Source organism: Lynx canadensis, chromosome A3 (genome assembly GCF_007474595.2).
Source record: "Lynx canadensis isolate LIC74 chromosome A3, mLynCan4.pri.v2, whole genome shotgun sequence".
Classification (NCBI taxonomy): domain Eukaryota; kingdom Metazoa; phylum Chordata; class Mammalia; order Carnivora; family Felidae; genus Lynx; species Lynx canadensis.
This window is the reverse complement of record NC_044305.1, coordinates 23946239-23968033: the sequence shown is the minus strand read 5'-3', so window position 1 is coordinate 23968033 and position 21795 is coordinate 23946239. Positions and strand designations below refer to the sequence as shown.

Genomic DNA, 21795 nt, shown 5'->3' with positions numbered 1-21795 from the left:
AATGATTTCCTAACTGCAGAATCCATTTTTAATAATATTTTCAATACAAATGTCAAATGATTACTAGTAAAATTAACTAGGTATAGCTTGAGAAAAGACATTAGCATTATTTTATGATAGTGAAACCCAGGGTGACAGAATGGAAAGAGGGCTGGGCTAAGCATGGCAGGGTAAGTGTGCCTCAAATTCTAGTAGTAACCTTCCCTTGTATGACTGGCAGGATATAATCTCTCTGGACCTCAGATTTCTAAACTATAAAATGAGAAGATGGATCACTAAGCTAAAGCTGAACAGAATCTTGAGCTCCTTCCAGGTTTAAGAAAACTCAAGGACTATTTACCAAGAAATTTAATTATTATTCTACATGCTTTCACTTTAACCAATGAATATCTCTATTTGAACGTTTTAAATAGCTTTGTAATGGGGGTGGGATGGGTGGGCAAAATGGGTGAAGGGGAGTGGGAGGTACAGGTTTCCAGTTACGGAATGAATAAGTCATGGAGATGAAAGGTACACCATAAGGAATATAGTCAATGGTATTGTAATAGAGTTTTATGGTGACAGATGGCTACTACACTTGTGGTAAACATGGCACAGCATATAGAGTTGTCAAATCACTGTGCTGTACACCTGAAACTAATATCACATTGTGTGTCAACTATACTTCAATTAAATAAATAAACAGCTCTGTAAAATAAGAATCCTAGACTTCTTCTGGATTCTGCCTCATAAACACAAGCATATCTTCAGCTTGTGCCAAATACAAATCTTCCAGATTTGTTGTCTAGGTGCAAGACCCTTCCTTCTCAAAGATGGCTAGTAATAACACCCTCAATACTTTACCAAGAGACTCTTTTGCATGAGTTTTTTAACTTAATATTTTGAAATCATTTCATACTTACAGACCATGAGTTATTTCCTTTTTTTTTTTCCTTTTTATTTTTAAGTAATCTCTATACCCAATGCAGGGCTCAACCTCACAACCTCGAGATCATGAGTTGCACACTCTACCAACTGAGCCAGCCAGGTTCCCCCACGAGTTATTTTTTAAATAGAAAATGTGTGTAGAGAAGTCCCTCATAATTTCTAATCTATAATTTGAATCTTTAAATGGATGCATTTATTCAACTATCCTTTAGCAACCGCTTACTATGTACCAGGTAAGGTAGGTATTTTCTTGCTCCCAAAGTTACTATAGAAGAAACAAAAATTCTGTATAATGAGAAATTTAAAGAACATTTTTATGAATGCCTAAATCTGGATATTATACTTATAGTACTTAAAATTAAGTTGGCCTGTTAACCACACAGACCTAAATGTTTCAGGATAATTTATTAGGCACTTAAAAAGTCTCTGAATAAACAGTTAAATGTGAACTGTCAAAAAACATTTGCCTTGGCATAACTAAAGATCCAATCCCATCCTCCCCATACCTCGTGAATCTGTTATAAAACTTTTACATGCTTCCTGTTTCTAAGTCCAGGGCTCCCATGGGAAAATTTATGCAAACCTCCAGTCAAATCATAGAAATTTATGAGACTGACACGCTATCTACTGCATAAATGAGGCACCTCAAATCATAAAAACTTAGTACCCTGAAAGGATCCACAAAATGCCTGTCAAAGAGACTGGCATTTCAATACTGTAGCAACAACTGGTTTGCTCCTAGTAGGCATAATAGACAACTTAAGACATTAGGGAATATTAACATTAATTTTTAAACTTCAATTCTGACAGTGTAATATAAGAAGCAAAAGATAAATCTGTGAAATATGAAATTTGAGATTCCTAGAACTCATTCTAACACAAATATAGTTAAGTTAATTGAGCATAATATAAACCAACAAAATAAGTCAGAGGCTCAAAGAGATTCTCCCCATATTGTTAGATGCCATGATAGGTGGATAATGTAAAATTTAGAGAAAAACTACTTTCTATATCATGTTCTAACAATGAATACCACTGTGTCCTTTTAGGACTAATAAAGCTGTAGGCAAAAAATAACACAGGTTTAGAGTACTAGTCTTTTAATCCATGCTCTAAAATACAAATGACATTGAAAAGTTGATCAAATCCTACAATATAGGAACTACTAAAAAATTCTCTAAAAATTACTTGATGAGAATCTTAGCGTATGAACTAGAGAGCCCTTGGCAATCATCTAGTCCAATAACCTGATGGAAAAATTGAGGTCTGAGTGAATAATTTGAAGCTTCTTAGTCAGAAGTAGGAAAGTCTTTCATTTCATATGTGACACTTCCTTACAAAAAAGTTCATTGTAAAAGCACTAGAAAAGTATGTTGTAATAATAATAACGAATGTAGTCTTGCCATAAGACGGAAGACGACTTTAAAGAACCATGGCTTTTTTTTCCTCTATTAAGTTTCCAATAGAATTAAATCAGAAGATCTGGGCTCTAAGTTACAAAAGTCCTTAAGCAATCAATCTAAGAGTCTACCAGTGTTGGGCCACTGGGGTGGCTCAGTCAGTTAAGCGTCCGACTTCGGCTCAGGTCATGATCTCCCAGTTTCTGTGTTTGAGCCCCACATCGGGCTCTGTGCTGACAGCCTGGAGCTTGCTTTGGATTCTGTGTCTCACCCTCTCTCTGCCCCTCCCATGTTCATGCTGTCTCTCTCTGTCTCTCAATAATAAATAAACGTTAATTTTTTTTTTTTTTTTAAAGAGTCTACCAGTGTTTCTTCTCCTCTATGGTCTTACATTCATAATGAGAGTGTTGCGTGTTGTCAAACTTTTTTCTTTCTTTTCTTTGTTTTTTTGTTTGTTTTATGCTCTGCAAATTGTCACTTTATTTTTTTTTAATGTTTGTTTATTTTTGAGAGAGAGAGAGAGTCAGAGTGCAAGTGGGGGAGAGGTAGACGCGGGAGGGAGAGATAGAATCTGAAGCAAGCCGGCTCTGAGCTATCAGCACAGAGCCTGATGCAGGGCTCAAACCCACTAATTTTGAGATCATGTCCTGAGCCAAAGCCAGATGCTTAACCAACTGAGCCACCCAGGCACCCCTCAAATTGTTACTTTTATTTATTTATTTATTTATTTTTTTATTATTATGTTCATTTATTTTGAGAGAAAGAGACAGACACACACACACACACACACACACACACACACACACACAGTGCGTGCGGGGAAGAGGCAGAGAGAGAGGGAGACAGAGTATCCAAAGCAGGCTCCAGGATCTGAGCTGTCAGCACAGAGCCCAACACGGGGCTCGAACCCACGAGTGTGAGATCGTGACCTGAGTCGAAGCCGGACGCTCAACCGACCAAGCCCCCCAGGTGCCCCAAACTGTCACATTTAAAATCAAACACTGAAATCCTAAGATCAGCTTTTAAATTCTGTAGTTACCATTTCCTCATTAGTGATGACCCAGATATAATCACTTAGCAAACCTATAGACAGAACTGTAGGTGAATGCACTATTACTAATATTTTCAATCACAGGTATAGCATTCAAAGTAGCCACATTGGGCTCTGCGCTGACAGCATGGAGCCTGCTTGGGATTCTCTCCCTCTCCTTCTCTCTTCCTCCCCCACTTGTGCTCTCTCTCTCTCTCTAAATAAATAAACTTAAAAAAATTTTTTTTAATTAAAAAACATATAGAAATAAAATAAAAATTCATTAGTGGGGTAGTGATGAGCAAGACATGAATCCAGGAGTAATTAAAGAAAAAGTCTGACAGATATGAACAGGTAAAAATTAAAATAGTCTATGTGTCAAAAGAAACCACAAAGTCAAAAGCCAACTGATAGACTGGGATAATTGTACCATGTGACAAAAAAGGGTTAATATTCTAAATACATAAAAGTGCCAGCAAGTTGACTAAAAAGTAAAAAATTAACAACCCAAGAGAAAAATAAGTAAAGAACTGGTAAAGGGAATCTGTAGAATATGGAATACAAATGTCCAATGAATGTATACAATGTACTAATGGTCAGGGAAATGAAAATAAAAATAAGAAAACTCTTTTCACCCAGCTGACTGGCAAAGACTAAAAAGATACCTAATATCTAGTGCCAGTGAGAATAAGAAATGCAACAACCTTTATGGAAAATAACCTGGCAGTTCATAATACTGAAATAAGCTTATCTTTTAGCCCATGTTTGGGATTTATCCTACAGAAGTAAAAGCTCCATTTCTTAAAGATGTATGCATAAGGATGTTCACAGTTTGTGATGGGGAAAATAAAATCAGAAACCTGATGACACTTCAGAAACCTGCATAAATGAAATATTATGTAGCTAGAAAAAAGTGAATTTGATATCTGTTTAATGACATAGAATTAAATGTATATCCTAAAAAGTAAAAAAATAAACAGAATTTGTAGAATAATGTGTATGGCATCACGATAATCTTACTAAGAGAGAAAATGCCATGTTGGGCATTTAAAAAGTTGTGGTTTGAAAGGAAAATCCGATTTGAGTATAATTCATAACAGGAAAGAATTAAGAAAAATATCTGTAATAGGAAAAGGAATAACAATTTAAAATTGATAAAAATGGGTGTATAAAAAAGACCACCAAATGAAACACTCACAGAATAAGAAATAAATTCTGGGTGCTTTTTGGGTGGGTATGGAAAAACAAATGTAAATCCAACTTTTATAAATTTGAGATTTACCTCCATTTCAAAAAAAAAAATAAAAGAAATTTTTGATTCAAGAGTTTATGTTTTTTAGATTTGTCTGCTTGGAATGTTTTTTTTTAAAAAGGAAACATGACTTATCACAAAATCTTGTCAAACAAATGCCCCCTATTATATATTTGAAATCTGTATCTTTTTTTTTTTTGGTTATATTGGATTTCAGCTATATTTTGAAACTTGAAATTTATCTATCATAACAATGCATTATTTGTTATACTGAATACAATTTTTAAATACACAGTACAAACTTAAAAGGATAATACCAAATCTACATGGAACAAATGGTCAAATGGTAAAGAAAACTAACTCAAAGAAGTTAAAAAAAATACCCATCATTGATAAAAGTAAAAAATATATTCGCTAGTCACAGAAGAAAAAGGGCAATTTCATAATCGAGAGATATGGAAGTCACAACCTTAAACCTCTGATCAAAGTTATCATCAACAATGGGACGACTAGACATTTGTGTAGCTTGTAATATGATGCCTTGTGAGGAATATTTAGGTATTTTTGCCAAAATGTTCAGCTCAGATCTGGTCTTTAAACCTTACAGTTTAGGGAAATATAAGGAATAAATGTCACAAAGAAAACAATCAGATAAATCCAGAATGTGGAGCATTAAACAAAACTGCTCTGGTGTCAACAAATCAATGCCACGAACAAAACAAAACAAAAAAAACAAAAGGTGAGGAAGCAGACAAGGAATGGCAACTATTCCAGATTTGTAAAATACTACATCTACATAAATAGATGCAAATGTAGTGCATGGTCCTTTGAACAAGTCAGCTATAAAAAGTTGTTTTGGAGACAAGGAGGGAAACAAATACAGACTTAATGTTAGATAACATTAAGGAATTATTGATAATTTGTTAGGTGTGATAAAGGTACTGTATGCGAAGAATGTATTTGTAAGAGATGCATGCTAAAATGTTTAAAGGCATAGTTTGATGATGTCTTTATTTTTAAAAGTTTAACATAATAAGTATACCATTGAGCATATGGCTACATGTTGAACATAGGTGGTAGGTATAAGGGTGTTTATTCTACTAATTCAGGGGTATTATCTGTATGTTTGAAATTTTTCATAAGAAAACATTTAAAGTATCTTAAAACCCAACAAACTGTGAGGTACCTCTATTATACTAGAAGAAAAAATTTATAAAATCCAACAACAACTAATGGCTGGTATCAATATAAACTGGTAGTTATTCTAAAGAATAAGCTGACAAAATGGCTAAAAAGTGATGATCCTTAGACCAAACTGAATCATTTTAGAGAATATATTCTAAAATAAAATTGGGGGAAAAAGTTTTATAGTAAGATGTTATAGAAATATAAATGAGAATTACAAACCAAAAATAAAAACAAACTGGAACTCACCCAAATAAACAGAGAGTATTTAAATTTTGGTTATTATGTATCCATTAAAAATAACTATATAGGGGCGCCTGGGTGGCGCAGTCGGTTAAGCGTCCGACTTCAGCCAGGTCACGATCTCGCGGTCCGTGAGTTCGAGCCCCGCGTCGGGCTCTGGGCTGATGGCTCGGAGCCTGGAGCCTGTTTCTGATTCTGTGTCTCCCTCTCTCTCTGCTCCTCCCCCGTTCATGCTCTGTCTCTCTCTGTCCCAAAAATAAATAAACGTTGGAAAAAAAAAATAACTATATAGACATGTGAAAAGTACCTCAATATATTGCCAAATAAAAAGACTATTAAAAACTATAAGAATTATGGGGCGCCTGGGTGGCTCAGTAGGTTGAGCGTCCGACTTCAACTCGGGTCATGATCTCACAGTCTGTGGGTTCAAGCTCCGTGTCAGGCTCTGTGCTGACAGCTCAGAGCCTGGAGCCTCCTTTGGATTCTGTGTCTCCCTCTCTCTCTGCCCCTCCCCACTCATTCTCTCTCCCTCTCTCCCCCTCTCTCTCTCTCAAAAATAAACATTAAAAAAAAATTTTTTTTAAACTGTAAGAATTAAATTTACAAAGACTGCATATATGCTAATGAGCACAAAGTTATGTGTTTGTAATATTTAAACACAATTTTTAAAACTTCATGGGGACATAGGCTCTTACGAGATTATATGAACAATGCAAATACACAATTTGCAGGAAGAACTACCTAGAGACAAATAAGGAAAAGCACCTGAGCTCTACTGTTGACCACAGCTTGAATGCATTCACAATATGAATAAAGTCCTACTGTGGGCAAAAGTCACCAAAACTATCATTAAAAGGACACAGAAAAAAAGTGTATCATTGTCTTGGACAGTACATAATTTTACTCAATTCTTTCCATTAGTCAGATGTTTAAAAAAGATGGAAAACCAAAGAGAGTTTTGAGAAAAATCAAAAGATAAAAAAAAAAAAAAGGACAGAAAAGAGGTGATTTTGAAGAAAAGTTTGAAAGAAAAGTGACATGATTACTAATACTGAAATACATGGTCAGGCTTCTGAACAGAGATCCTAAAAAGCTGATGTATCTCAGTGCCCACAGATGGCTGAGCAAGAGGCTAATAAAACCCTCAAAGTTTGTTGTGGTGTTTCTGTTATTGCTGTTTTTTTACAAAAGAGGAATTTCCTGACTGTCCTGGGCAAATGAGGAAGGCTGGGTGTGTTAAATCATCGACCATCTGTTTTTCTTCAGGGTGTCTACTTATCCATGATCACTGGATCACAAAATCTCCCTAAAGCTTGAATTACCTATCCAAAGCTTGAATCAGTTACCCACCATTTCAAAATTCTGCAGTTCCATCCTGTTCCCACACACTACCCACTCAACATCTGAATGTCCTTCCTAGATCTGGCAGCTAGGGCTCAACCAACTACTCTGGCTTCATCTCCCCATAGCTCCTCAACACACCAGCAAAACAGCCTTCTCACTATTTCATTTTCTAAATATTCCTTATGCTTTCCTATGTCCATCATGCACTTGGTTCTTCTCTCCTTAACTCACTGCAATCTTACCCTTCTATTTATTTAATAAATTTTAATTTAATACCTCTGTATCATCTCTGTATCATGCCACCTGTTACGGGTTGAACTGTGTCCCACAAAAAGATACATTAAAGTTCTAACCCCCAGTATCCCAGAATGTAGATTTGGAAATAGGGTCACTGCAGATGTAACCAGTATACATGAGGTCATATTGGAGTAGGGTATAGGCCCTTAATCCAATATGACTGGTGTCTTTATAAGAGAGAAATTTGGACACAGAGAGATACACAGGGAGAACACCATGTGGCAACAAAGGCAGAGACTGAAGTGATGTAGCTGCAAATCAAGAAATACTAAGAATTGATGCAAGCCAGAAAAAGGCAAGGAAAGATTCTACTGTAAGCCTCAGAGAGAACATGTCCCTGCTGACACCTTGAATTCAGGTTCTAGAATAAAGAATTTTAAGAGAATAAATTGTTGTTGTTTTAAGTCACCCAGTTTGTGGTAGTCTGTTACAGCAGCCCTAGAAAATTAATATACCACCTTTTCCATGAAGTCTTCCCTGATTCTCCAAGTGGTAGTGGTGCTCTCTCCTGAATTTCCACAGCACTTATAGTCTCGTTTAAAACATTTATGCTCCCCCCACCTTTTTATTTATGTCCATATCACGTTCTCAGATGAATTAGTTTCCTGGAAGGCAGAAACTAATTACTCATTAACTGGATATACTTCTCAACACTGGTAGGCAGTCAACATATACTATCATAATCACATTTTCTTCCACACTTAATTGTTCTGATCATGATGCTTCTGAATGAGTCATCTCCACATGCACTGAACAGTTGAACACAATCTAAAAGAACTCAGTTGAAGGCTCATTTTCTTTTATGAAGCATTACTAGATTTGAATTTATACCAGTTATATCATTATAATTCATACTGATATGTGCTTACGTGTATATGCATATACTGCTGTTAGTTAATATCTACAATGGGAAAGAATACTTATTTAACAAATCCATTATTTAGGTCTATTGATCTGTCTCTTATTATGTCTAGTCAGATGTTGGTTTACCTAAAACTCTTCTCCCCTGTACCAGCAATTGGTGGTTAACCACAACATCTTTGATTTCTCCAAGTGTTTGAACTTTTTAAGTCTGTATTTTATAGAAGGGACACAGCCTTACTTTCATATAATATTTAAATTTACGGCAAGGGACTTAACCTAATGAACAATTTCCCTCTGTAAAATCCAAAATAAGAATCTGATTCACAAATTTGCAACTAGTTCTTCCTGGGAGAAACTGCTGCTGTCTGGTCTTTAGAAAATATACATAAATGGTACTATGGAACTAATATTCAACAGGTTCAATATTGGTAAAGGTAAGAGTTAGCGGGAACTTTTGTTGCCTCTTTGTATGTGTTGGGGAGGCGGTGGTTGTAGCCAGTCAATGGTAAATACAAACCTAAATATTTAAAGTATGAATGCCCTCTGAATTTGGTGATCATTAATATTATTAGCTGACAAAGATCTTTCCCCCCAGCTTTACTGAGATATAATCAACATACAGCATTGTGTTAGTTTAAAATGTACAATGAGGGGCGCCTGGCTGGCTCAGTCGGTCAAGTAGCCTACTTCAGCTCAGGTCATGATCTCACAGCTTGTGAGTTTGAGTCCCAAGTCGGGCTCTGTTCTGACAGCTCACAGCCTGAAGCCTGCTTCAGATTCTGTCTCTGTCTCTCTGCCCCTCCCCTGCTCATCCTCTCTCCCTCCCCGCCCCTCTCAAAATATAAACATTAAAAAATAAATAAATAAAATGTACAATGAGATGGATACACATATATACTGCAAAATGATTACCACAATAAGGTTAGTTAATACATTCATCACCTCACACACTTTTTTTTTTTTTTTGGTGTGTGGCAAAAACATTTAAGATCTAATCTACTCTTTCTGCAACTTTCAAGTATATAATACATTATTGTTAACTATAGTCACCGTGATGTACTCTAGGTCCTCAGAATTTACTCATCTTACAGCTGGAAGTCTCTATGCTTTGACCAACATATTCCCATTTCCCCTACCCCATCCCTTGGCAACCACCATTCTCTCTGTTTCTATAAGTTTAGCTTTTTAACTGATATAGTTAATATTAACTGAGCATTAATATTCTATCTGACACAGAATATAATCATTCACAAGTTAAAGAAGATGTGGTTCCAGGCTTTTGCTTTATAGGGTTTATACATAAAATATAGCTTATCACCAAATTCTAGAGCTGCATTACTCTGTCCAACAAAGTCATAGTCCCTTTATATACACACCTACCTATACCTCTGGTCATTTATTAATTAACTCAGCAAATGCTTACTGAGTTCCTAGACAGCCACCTCAAGTCCTTTTTAGAATAAGTCGCTTTTTAGAATAAGGTGAGGTAGGGAAAGATTACATTTTTAAAAATAAATCTGTGAGACAACACAATAGGTAGGCAGTGGAGCTGAAGGAAGGGGAGGACAGACACAGGGCCAGATATGAAGAAGCACTGAATCTAGTGAGGAGGTAGAGAGTAAACTGGCTGTCAGTATTTCTCCTTTCTCCCCATGCTGTTCCTATACTTCACTACCAGGCTTACTTTCCTACTGTGCAGGTTTCATTATGTCACCATATAGTTAAAAACTTTTGATGACTCCCTATTACTTAATCAAGTCCAAACTTCCCAGCCAGAAACTGAAAAGGATTCAAAGCCTTCCCTGATTAAGCTGTATATATACTATACAGGGACTAACACAGGACTGGGAATTAGACTCAAATTCTTTCTCCATCAATTGTTAGTTCTTTTCCTCAGTTTATTTTTAAAAAGCCATAAAAAATAATGCCTATCTCACAGAGTTGTTGTGAGGATTAAAAGAAATACTACTTATTAAATGCTTGGCAAGTTATCTGGCAAACAGTATGCAAGCAAAAAATGTGACCTACTACTGCTATTATTATTGCTATTGTTGTTCAATCTCCATTTCGAGACTGAACTCCAACAACAGCCCTGTAACGATCCTGTTCTCCAGCCAAACTGGACTCTTTACTAACTCCTAAACACACATCTCCACACTCATGCTTTCATTCAGCCTGGAAAATCGGTCTCGTCTCCAAGTATTAGGATCCTAACCATTCTTGGGGCACCTGGGTGGCTCAGTTGGTTGAGTGCCAGATTTTGGCTCAGGTCACAATCTCATGGTTCAGTTTATGGGTTTCAGCCCCATGTCAGGCTTTGCACTCACAGCAAGGAGCCTGCTTCGGATTCTCTGTCTCGGTCTTTCTCTGCCCCTCCTCTGCTTGTGCACGCGCATACTCTCTCTCACAAAAATAAACAAACATTGAAAATAAAAAATAAAAAAAAAACCAAAAAGATCCTTACTATTTTTGGCAGCTCCACTCAAAGGCTACCTCTTTCAGGTACCATTCTTTGATATCCCAGCTTCGTAACACATTACCTATACTCCAAAGGACACTTAAACTCTGACTGGAATTATCTTTGTATCTTGCAGGGTTCTAGCCTAATATACAGGGTAGGGCTCAATAAATGTTTGGCAAATGAATGAATTCCTGTTTTTCCTCTCTTTCATCCAACTACTCTCTTGGAAAACAGCTCCACATCACAATTAAAAAGATCTCTTCTGCAATGTTTCATAAAGCTGGCCAGCTAGTTTGCTACCACAAATGTGGTAATTTCTAATATACCCAGTGCACAATAGATGCATAAATATTCAGCAATTTGAAATTAATTTCACCTCATCTCTTAATTTCACTTATCATTTTATTCATTTTGATCAAAAATGACTCATCCTTATAAACAGACTTTGGTTTTTACCTGCCCACAAACTCATCTGTCAATTTCTGGCCATCCCAACCCTCATCCCAACATATCATTTTTTGGTTTAGGAGAGAGAATATTTAAAACCTCAGTGAAGTAAGAACGAGAAAATCAAATGCCTACAGGGCAATAAAAGTAAATGAACAAAGCAAGAAAGCAGTGAGGACCACAGAGCACAAGGAAACACACATCACACCTAAAAGCTTTAGCTTTCACTGTGTTGCTATGAGAGAATAGGGGTTTGTGTTAACAGATCTTTCAAAATTTCAAGGAAAGTCACAAAGTCAGAAATCTGTGTAAATTTTAGCCAAACAAAACATGTCTGTCTGCAGGTCAAATCCAACCACAGGCTGCTGGTTTGCATCCTCTGTTACAGAAGTTCTCTGCAAAAGAAGTGATGGGCTGAGAGGAGCTCCTTCCCAGCAGATAGTCTGAGGCAGCAGCTAAAACTAAGCAGCAACTGGAAGCATTTCCTGTTGAGATTCAGCCTACCTCTCAACCATTCTGTCTTGACCTGAAAACCAAGTTAAGACAGACAACTCAGTTGAGTACATTAAACCCCTACTCTGTGCCAGGTGCTAGACATCATCATAAATGAACAAGAATGCTAAGTAACAGCTAACATTATTGAGCATTTTCTAGGTGCCATACTGTTCCACATGTTACATGAACTAACTCACTTAATCTTCACAATCCTATGAGATAAATACTATTATCCTTATTTTATTTTATTTTACTTATTTTTTTAAACATTTTTTTAAATCTTTATTTATTTTTGAGAGAGAGAGACAGAGTGTGAGTGGGGGAGGAACAGAGATAGAGGGAGACACAGAATCCAAAGCAGGCTCCAGGCTCCGAGCTGTCAGCACAGAGCCCAATGCAAGGCTCAAACTCACGAACCGTGAGATCATGACCAGAGCTGAAGTCGGCCACTTAACCAACTGAGCCACCCAGGTGCCCCTATTATCCTTATTTTAAAAGCTGAGAAAACGTCGGGTGTCTGGCTGGCTCAGGTAGGTACAGCATGAGACTCGGATCTTGCAGTGATGAGTTCAAGTCCCACGTTGGGCTAAATAAATAAATAAATAAATAAATAAATAGCTCAGGAAACGGAGGCACAAAGAGGTTACCCAACTTGTCCAACGTCACACAATTAGCAAGCAGCACAGTTGGAATTAGGACCTCAGACAGACTCCACCAAAAGAGCACACAATTTGAAAACAAAGTGCCCTTCAATAAATGGTGTGGTAGGGGACACCTCAGTCAGTAAAGCATCTGACTTTGGCTCACACCATGACTTCACAGTTCGTGAGTTTCAGCCCCATGTTGGGCTCTTGTGCTGACAGTTCAGAGCCTAGAGCCTACTCTGGATTCTGTGTCTGCCCCTTCTCACTCACACTCTGTGTCTCTCTCTCTCTCAAAATAAACATTAAAAAAGTTTTTTTTTAAATATGGGGCTGGGGCCGCCTGGGTGGCTCAGTTGGTTAAGTGTCCAACTTTGGCTCAGGTCATGACCTCACAGCTCATAAGTTCGAGCCCTGTGTCGTTGGGCTCTGTGGTGACAGCTCAGAGCCTGGAGCCTGCTTGGAATTCTGTGTCTCTGGCTCTCTAGACCCCTCTCCCACTCATGCTCTGTCTCAAAAATAAATTAAAACATTAAAAACACTGTTTTTTTTTTTTTAATTGATGCTGGGATAATTGGTTATACATAGAAAAAAAAAAAAATGAAACTGGACCCTACCTCACATCACACACAAGAGTCAATTCCAGATAGAGATCTAAACATCAAAGGAAAAACAGTGAAGATTCAAGAAGATAATATAAAGAATAATTTCAAAATCTTGCAGGAAGATTGATTAATTTGACTTTATTAAAATTCAGAACCTCTTTTAACAAAAGAGAGAGAGATTTATGGGGCATCTGAGTGGCTCAGTCGGTTAAGCATCTGACTTCAGCTCAGGTCATGATCTCGCTGTTTGAGCCCCATGTTGGGCTCTGTGCTGACAGCTCAGAATCTAGAACCTGTTTCAGATTCTCTCTCTCTCTCTCTCTCTCTCTCTCTCTCTCTCTGCCTCTCCCCTGCTCACACTCTCTCTCTCAACAGCAAACATTAAAAAAAAAATTTTAAAGATGAGCAACTGGGAAATGATCTCTATGCTACACGTAACCAACAAAGGATTACTAATCAGAAAATATAAAGAAATCTTTCTAAAAAGACAACCCAATGAGAATATGCCAAAACAAGCATGGTCTGAGTTGTGAAAACCTGTTACTACCACATTTGCCACACAGCAGACCCCAGAACAGACCTTGGCATCACTGACTGATATAAAATATTCAGGGGTCTATGTCATACTGCAGATATACAGAGCATGGGTGACCCAGCTGGAAGGACAAAGTCAAAATGGTTATTCCCCATTATATAAGAACTAGAAATGACAAACCAGAAGTTGAACATCCAATCTTCAGACACTGATCAGAGATTGGCAAGCATCTTTGGTAAAGAGACAGACAATAAATATTTTCAGCTTTGAAAACTATATATTCTCTGTAAAACTACCCAACTCTGCCTTTGGTAGAGTGAAAGCAGCCAAAGACAATATGTAAATGAGTAACTCTACCAGATATGACATTGACCATAGTTTGCTGACCCCTGATGTAGACAGTTGTGGTTTTCCTACACTCTAGGAATACTTTCCCTGCTTCTTATGTCTGCTGACACTTACCTTTGATTTCTTTAAACAAAAACTGTACCACACTTGCCAGCTTTGCAATGGTTTCCAGAAGTCTGTTATTCTATCCCCAAAAATCATCTCCCTTATTACCTGTGACAATTCTCACTTCATTTTCCTTTCATCCCTTTTTTAACTTGAGAGCCACCATCCCAATCTAAAATATTCCTTCTCTCTTACCATGTGCAATATTATCAACACCTAAAAATTCTAACTTTGCTCAAAGCTGACTGCCTCTGCCTTAACTAGGCCCTCATTACTTCTCTCCAGTCCACTCTCCATCCACTTATCTCCTAAAAATTAATCCTAATCATACATTCTCCTCCTTGGAAATGTTGAATGCCTCCCTATCAGCTAAAGATTCAGTCCTTTAATAAAGTCCTTTACAAGCAGGACAACCAAACAACATTTCCATCTCATCTTTAACCACTTGATCCACACACATACTGTGCTTCAGCCACATTCAATTGTATTCCCTGAAAGTGCATGCCTTACATAGAAAGCTCTTCTCTCCAACTCTCCATCTGGCAAACTCCTCCACCTTTCAGGACACATCTCAAGTATCTCCCTTCACAAAACCTTCCCTGATTCTTAGAACCGAAATGTGCCCACCTCTTGTGTTTTTACAACTTTTGATACTCCTTTGGCATCCACCATCCTGAAATAGCATTGTTTGTATGTTCATTTCTCTCACGAGACTGAATATCTGAAATGAAAAGATCCTGCTTTAAAGACCTTTCAATCCTCAGAGCCTGGCATAATAACGCTTGACGTGTCTTAGTGCACAGTAATTGTCTGCTGAATGGAAGACATGCTTGGTGGTAGGGGAAGGGTTTCTTAACCTGGGGTTCATAGATGGGATTCACAGGTAGAATTCAGAGGGGTCTGTGAACTTGGATAGGGAGAAAAAGAAAAATTACTTCCTTATTTTCACTAACTTCTAATTGAAAGTTACAATTTTCTTCAAAAATGAATTGTAGGCAACACACTACTCTAGTATTAGCAGTATCTGTCACTGTCACAGTTATCACAGATACCTTTACATCATATTACAATTGTTGCTGATATCTTAAAGTATTATTTATGCTCATCGTGTTTAAAATTTGTAATTATCAGACCTGTCACTAGATCTGATTTCTTAATGTATTGATAAAGTATATCCATACTATTTTATAATTTGTATATTTTGGTATTTCAATATAATGGCTTTCTCTATAATCCAGTGTATTTTGTTTAATGCAATTAAAACTATTATTTTGAGAGGGGTTATTATTATTCTGAGCAGCTTCCCTAGATGCCCACTAGTTAGGTCTTCGTGCATTAGAAAGACTCAGAATAAATTAATCTTGATACTGTATGTATGTATTGTGTATACTCATTGAACATAGAAAATCTTACCACTATAAACATCTTCATAACCTTTTTGATTTTATGGGAGCCCTGGGTCTACTATCTCATGATAGATGTGCATGAAATTTGCATGACAGAACTCTTCCATAACCCATATGAACTTTGAATTCCTCTCTATCTTGATCAAAGTTTAATTGAAGTTTGATCATGATACAGATCTTGGGTGTACGTGATTGTTCACTGTTATCTTTTTAGGCTTTCTATGTCCCTCTCCTACATAACAAACACCTAGAACAGAAGGAGCATCTCTTAAAACTCCAAGTTCAAAGTCAAAAGGGTCCTGAAGATAACTTCTTTGCACAAATGGAGGTGGGCTAGAAATTATCAAATAGCTGGTTACCTATCCTTCTTTGTATCCCCTTTCAGTCTTTGTACTGACAAACTATCAAAACAAAACCCATTCACAGTTCTTTGATACATGCTGAGCTTGCCTTCTTAACACTTTTCTCACAGCTAACAAATTCCTTTAAGCCAGTCTGTTGAATAAGGAGGCAGCAGACCTCCTCTTCCAGGAACCTGAAAGATCTGGAGGAGTCAACTTTACCTTTCTAGGTCTCATCTAAAATCATTACATGACCCGAAATTGTTACATGATCTCTAAGACCCTTGTAGTTTCTACACACCGATTTTTCTTCACCATTCTTACTGGCCTCAAGGCCTTTCTGATGACCTCCCCAGGTGACCCTGCTCTTAAAACAGTGGGCTGTCCTCTTCCTGGGAAGACACCTTGGGTCACCACCCACAAACAGCCTGGTCCCTCCTTTTAAAGACACAAACTCCATTAAGTTGATGGAGGCTCTTTCTTCTTGCCAACCAGCTCCACGCTGGGCACCCCATTTGCTGACCAGCTCCTGCACCCAAACCTCAGTCTCTCTTTTCCCTCTTCCTCACAAAAGTCTTCCTATTTTCTGTTGCTCTCCCCAATTGGGAGTAGAATATGCTAGGAGAACATATGTCCTCAGTCTCTTGGGAGTCATACGGACTTGCAATTCGCACCCGCTACTCTGAGAACTGTCCCAGTCTGATAGTCGCACCGGCCTCCAAAGGGCCCCCATTTCTAATATTCCTAATCAACACTCCACCCCCGCCCTCCACAAAGAACTGTCCCTGCTCTGACAGCCTGAGCTCGGACCCCACGCCCCTCTGGGTCCTACCGGTCCTGGGGTCCTGAACACGAATAGCCTAACCCAACTCCAGTCCTGGCCTCCAGCCCCACGGACCCCGATCCAGTTCCGTTTGAACTCAGTGTCTCTTCTCCTCGACCCCGGCCACGACCCCACGTTCAGCTCCCGCCAGTTCCTCGGGCCTGGAGCGCCACCCTGTGCAGACCCCGGCCGGCCCTGCACTCCCTCAGCGCCCCAGACCCCGCGTCTCGCACCCTCCCCAACCCCGGCCGGCCCCCGCTCCCTCCAGCACCCCCGCCCGCAGGCCCGGGGCCCGCTCCCCAACATGGCGACGGGGACACGAGCGCCGCGGGCGGGGCGGCTCCGGGCCGGGCCCGCACAGGAGCCGTCTTCCACTGCCGGCCGGCGCCATTTTCCCGCGCCGGGCCCGGGCGGCGCTTCCTTCCCGCGGAGCCAGCGGGGCCGGGACCCCAGACGCCCGGCGGGCCCACCCCTTACGGGCCCGCGTCGCCGTCACCTCACCTGAGCGCGGCCCCAGCCCTCCCGGGCGGGCCTCGGAGCACCGGCCCGGGCCGTGCGTGCCCGCCGCCCTCCGTCTGTCCGTCCGTCCGTCCTCGCGTGCGTCCGTCTGTCCGGCCGTCGGCGCCCGGCCGCCCGCAGCCCGACCCGGCAAGGGCCTCAGGGAGCCGGCGGGGAGGGGGATGGGCCGGACCGGGCCGGGGAGGGAGGGGGAGGGAGGGAGAGAGGGTGGGAGCGCGGGAGGGGGCGGGGCGGGCGGGGGCGGGCCCTGATCACGTGGCCAAACGTCCCCGAGAGCGCGAGGCGGAGCGCGCGCCCGCTCACTTGGGTGCAGAGCTTAGTGCATGGGTTGGGTGATTCTCTGTCTCCTGGCGCTGTAATATCGTCAGTGGCTTTTGCCTCCACCTTGGAGTCAGTGTACAGCCCTATAGGAGCCCTGTGGCCCTAGTGCCCTTGGGCAAGTCAACTTTCCAAGCCTCAGTTTACATATCTGAAATATGGGGATAATAATAGTGCTTGCAAAGAGGAAATGAGAGAAGACATGAAAAGCACTTGGCACAGTGCCTGACACATAGTGTTTAATAACATTAACGGTGATAAAGATAATCTTTAGCCTTAATTATTAATTTGCCTGTAAGCCCCTCTCTACTTTTTTCCCATCACCATCATCCTTGCAAGCTCATTAGGTGCAAGGGAATGTGGCTCCTCCCTTCTCCCCAAATGTAGAGAGGCCTCCCAGCTCTGGACTTGATGTCTGTCATAAAGGCCTGGATTCAGATCTGTTTTTCACACTTGATAGTTATGTAACTTTCTTTGCCTGTAACCTCAACTTCCTCATCTGTAAAATGGGAGTTAAAGAGTCTGTTGTGAACATCACAGAAGATAGAAGATGATCCAGTGGATTGTAAATTGATTGCATATTGGTCAGACATACTGGTTTCATCTAAGAATAGGAGTCAGGAGTACTTTCGTTCCATTGAGCACACACTGTATGCTTGGATTGGTGCAGTAGTCATCTAAGGCCTTTTCACATCCTCCCTGGTTCACCTTCAATGAACCACTCTCCTGTCAGAGTAATGTTTCTAAGTCAAATTTTATCATGTCTCTCCCCTATTTAAAACTATTTGAGGGGCACTTGGGTGGCTCAGTGGGTTGAGTGTCTGACTTCAGCTTGGGTCATGATCTTATGGTTTGTGGGTTCAAGCCCTGCATCTGGCTCACTGCTGTCGGTGCAGAGCCTGCTTTGGATCCTCTGTCCCCCTCTCTCTCTGACCCTAACCTGCTTGTGCTCTCTCTCTCTCTCAAAAATAAATATTTTTTTAAGAAATTAAAAAACAAACAACTATTTTATGGCCCACATTTGCTCTTAAGCTAAAGGCCAAATAGGTGTCTTCACTGTCGCCTGCCTTTGCCCCATCTCCAGACTTATCTTAGGGCGTTCTTATTCTCTCTCTGGGCTGTAATTACAGTGATCTTCTTCATACATTGTACTTCCTTCCTACTCTGGACCCTTGAACATGCTGATCCCTCTGCCTGAAATGCTCTAGTTGCTTAGATAATTCATGACTCTTCAGCTCCCATCTCAAACATCACAACCTCAAGGACTCCTTCCCTGACCACTCCCCAGACAGATTCTCTTATTTGTCCTCAATAAGGATGCACTAGGTTATATATTCCTTGTCTTCACCACTAGACTGTAGACTCCATAAGGAGGGGACTTTATCCATCTTGTTTACCTTAGCATATAGCACAGTGCTAGGCACAGAGGAGGTGCTTAATAAATATCTGTTGTGTTTGTGAATACTGAATACGGTGCTAGGTGTGGGGACCAAGAAGACAAAGAAAAATAAAGAGAACCACAGATGGCCACAAGGAGGCACCTCAGGTCATTGAGCCTATGAAATTAACAGCAGAAGGTCTTATAAGATCCTGGGGGAAAAATTTTTTTAAAGCTTTTTCTTCTAACTTTTACAAAGTGAGGTATAATTTACATACAGCAAAATGCAAACATCTTAAGTATAATAAATGTTTACCTGTGTTCTCATGTTACCACCACCCAGATCAAGTTACAGAACTATCAACCCAGAAAGTTCCCTTTTGTCTCCTCCATGTCCCCTCCCAGTCAATACTTGCTCTTCCAGAGACACCACTATTTTGACATCTAGCAACTTAGAGCCACTTTGACAGTTCTTAAACTTCATACAAACATATATGCATATATTCTTTTATGTTAGCCTAGAAATCTGACACAGCCAAAGAGTGACTCCTTGTATAATACAATTCATTAATTACTTGATTAATGAATTAATCTGAAAGAAACTAGTAAAAGTTCCCACCAGAAGCCAGCCCAGAGGCTGAGATGACATCATCCACAAACCTCCAAGTCTTAGAACAATTTCTAGAGGTAAGAAAGTTCTGAAAGATTCTAGAAACTCAACAACATCAACAAAAATCCAATTTAAAAATGTGCAGAGATGCCTGGGTGGCTCAGTTGATTAAATGTCTGACTCTTGATTTGGGTCAGGTCATGATCTTGAGGTTTGTGGGTTCAAGCCCTATATGGGGTCCATGCACTCAGTGTGGAGCCTGCTTGGGATTCCCTCTCTCTGCCCCTCCCCTGTTTCCATGCTCTATCTGTCTCTGTCTCTGTCTCCCTCTCTCAAATTAAACAAACAAACAAACAAACAAACAAACTTAAAAAATTAAGAAAGAAAGTAGAATTGCCCAGGGCTAACAGAAAAGGGAAATGGAGAGTTACTGTTTAATGGGTACAGAGTTTCAGTTAGGGAAGATGAAAGAGTTCTGGAGATGGATGATGGTGATGGTTGCACAACAATGAATGTACCTAATGCCACAGAGCTGTACACTTAAAATAATTAAATGGTGAAAATCGTTATGTATTTTACCACAATCAAAAAACAAAAAAAAAAAACAACCAAAACATTCCAGAATCTGAGCCACTATCCTCATTTTTACCTTGTTTTCCATGTCCTTAAACTGAAGGTTCTAAGTTTTCCTGAGGTTAACAAGTATTCAGGGAGGTAGGATCCAGAGACCCACTTGGGCACCTACCTATCCTGCAGGTGAAAATAGAAGCATGGGCAACATAAGTATTTGTTGCCTACAGGTAGTTAGCAAAGGGACAGAAACAGGCATGAACTGGCACTAAGTATAGCACAGTGATCACAAGTTTGGGCTCTGAAACTAAAATACCCAATACTTGTTACTACAAAATCAGCTGGCATTTATTAGCTATGTGACCTTGGGAAAATTCAACCTTCTTGTTATACAGATGAGGAAACTGGGACCAAAAGGAGTAAAATGTCTTTTCCAACAGGGTCCAAAGTATTTTCTCCTTTGTTTCTTAAGCCTTACATGGCATTTTTATTTTGTTTTGTGTCCCTAATAGACCATAAGCTCCTTAAAGAAGGTATTTTTGTAATATCACAACTTGTAATATAAATTAACTTTTTTGTACTTCAGTTGCCTCATCTGTAAGATGCAGATAATAAGGGCACCTTATAGATGAGGAGTCGATGATTAAATGAATTAGTAGATATAAAATGTTCTGAAGACTACCTAGGACTTATGATAGCTTCAACAAGTTCCAGATTCAGAGGCCTCTGGAGAGGATGCAAGACTGTTTCACAGAATGTTTTGAGCAAGAAAAGCAATCCTATGACATCCAGGATTGTTCTGGATTCAGACTTGGGTAAAGCAAGAGCAAATCAATGGTTCTTTGATATGAACAGATTGATTAGCATTTATTGAACTTTTGCTTTCACATTTTAGTCCAAGTGGCTTAAGCTTTCGCAGTGAATACTTCAACCATGTCTTTAAGAACAATATCAAACAGGAATAAAAAGAACAAAACCACCTAGAGAATGTCAACATTCTACTGTCTGCGGGGTTCGTCACAACAGTGCCAAACAACGTTACCACATTCAGTTGAGCAAGTTGTGTCTTGCAAGAGGACATCACATCTAAGTGGGTGTTGGCCACTGGTTAACACTGTAATTTATAACTTTATTGTGATAATTTACCAGTAGATGGCAGTAAAGTGCCTTGTTACTACAAAATCAGCTCAACAATTTCAGACAACCAGAAATAAAGGTCCCTTGAAGAGGAGTCACTTCTACTTTGCATAAAGGCTTGATATGGGCAAGCAATGGCTTGCTATTAGGAAAAAAACATTGAAAATAGAAATAGAGTGATAACTACAAAATTGAAAAAAATCAAAGAGTATCAAGAAGTGACCAAAAAGAGAGAAATATTCTTAGGACTTAAAAACCTATTTTTAAAAGTATTCTGAAATTATTAGAGTATAACATAAAAACATAAAAATACACAAGTCATAAGTGTAAATCCTGATGCATTTTCACAAAATGAACAACACTTGTCTACCCAACACCTAAATCAACAAGTAGAACATTACCAGCTCCACAAAAGCTCCCTTTCTAATCATTACCCATGCCTCTGAGTGTAAACAGTAAACCAATACCTAATTCCACAGATGAGGCACGCCAGGTGTTAAACTTTATACAAATG

General features: G+C 39.4%; 1 protein-coding gene across 7 annotated transcripts in view; it reads right to left on the bottom strand.

Moving 5' to 3' along the window:
* Positions 1 to 17442, bottom strand: part of NCOA6 (nuclear receptor coactivator 6) — a 107627-nt gene extending 90185 nt beyond the window's left edge. For 6 of the 7 annotated variants that reach the window (XM_030309738.1, XM_030309740.1, XM_030309741.1 and 3 more), the window contains exon 1: positions 17251 to 17442. The gene's annotated coding sequence lies outside the window, so the exon portion shown is untranslated. The remainder of the gene's footprint in view (positions 1 to 17250) is intronic. The other variant, XM_030309745.1, reaches the window with a different exon arrangement.
* Positions 17443 to 21795: the final 4353 nt, after the last annotated feature.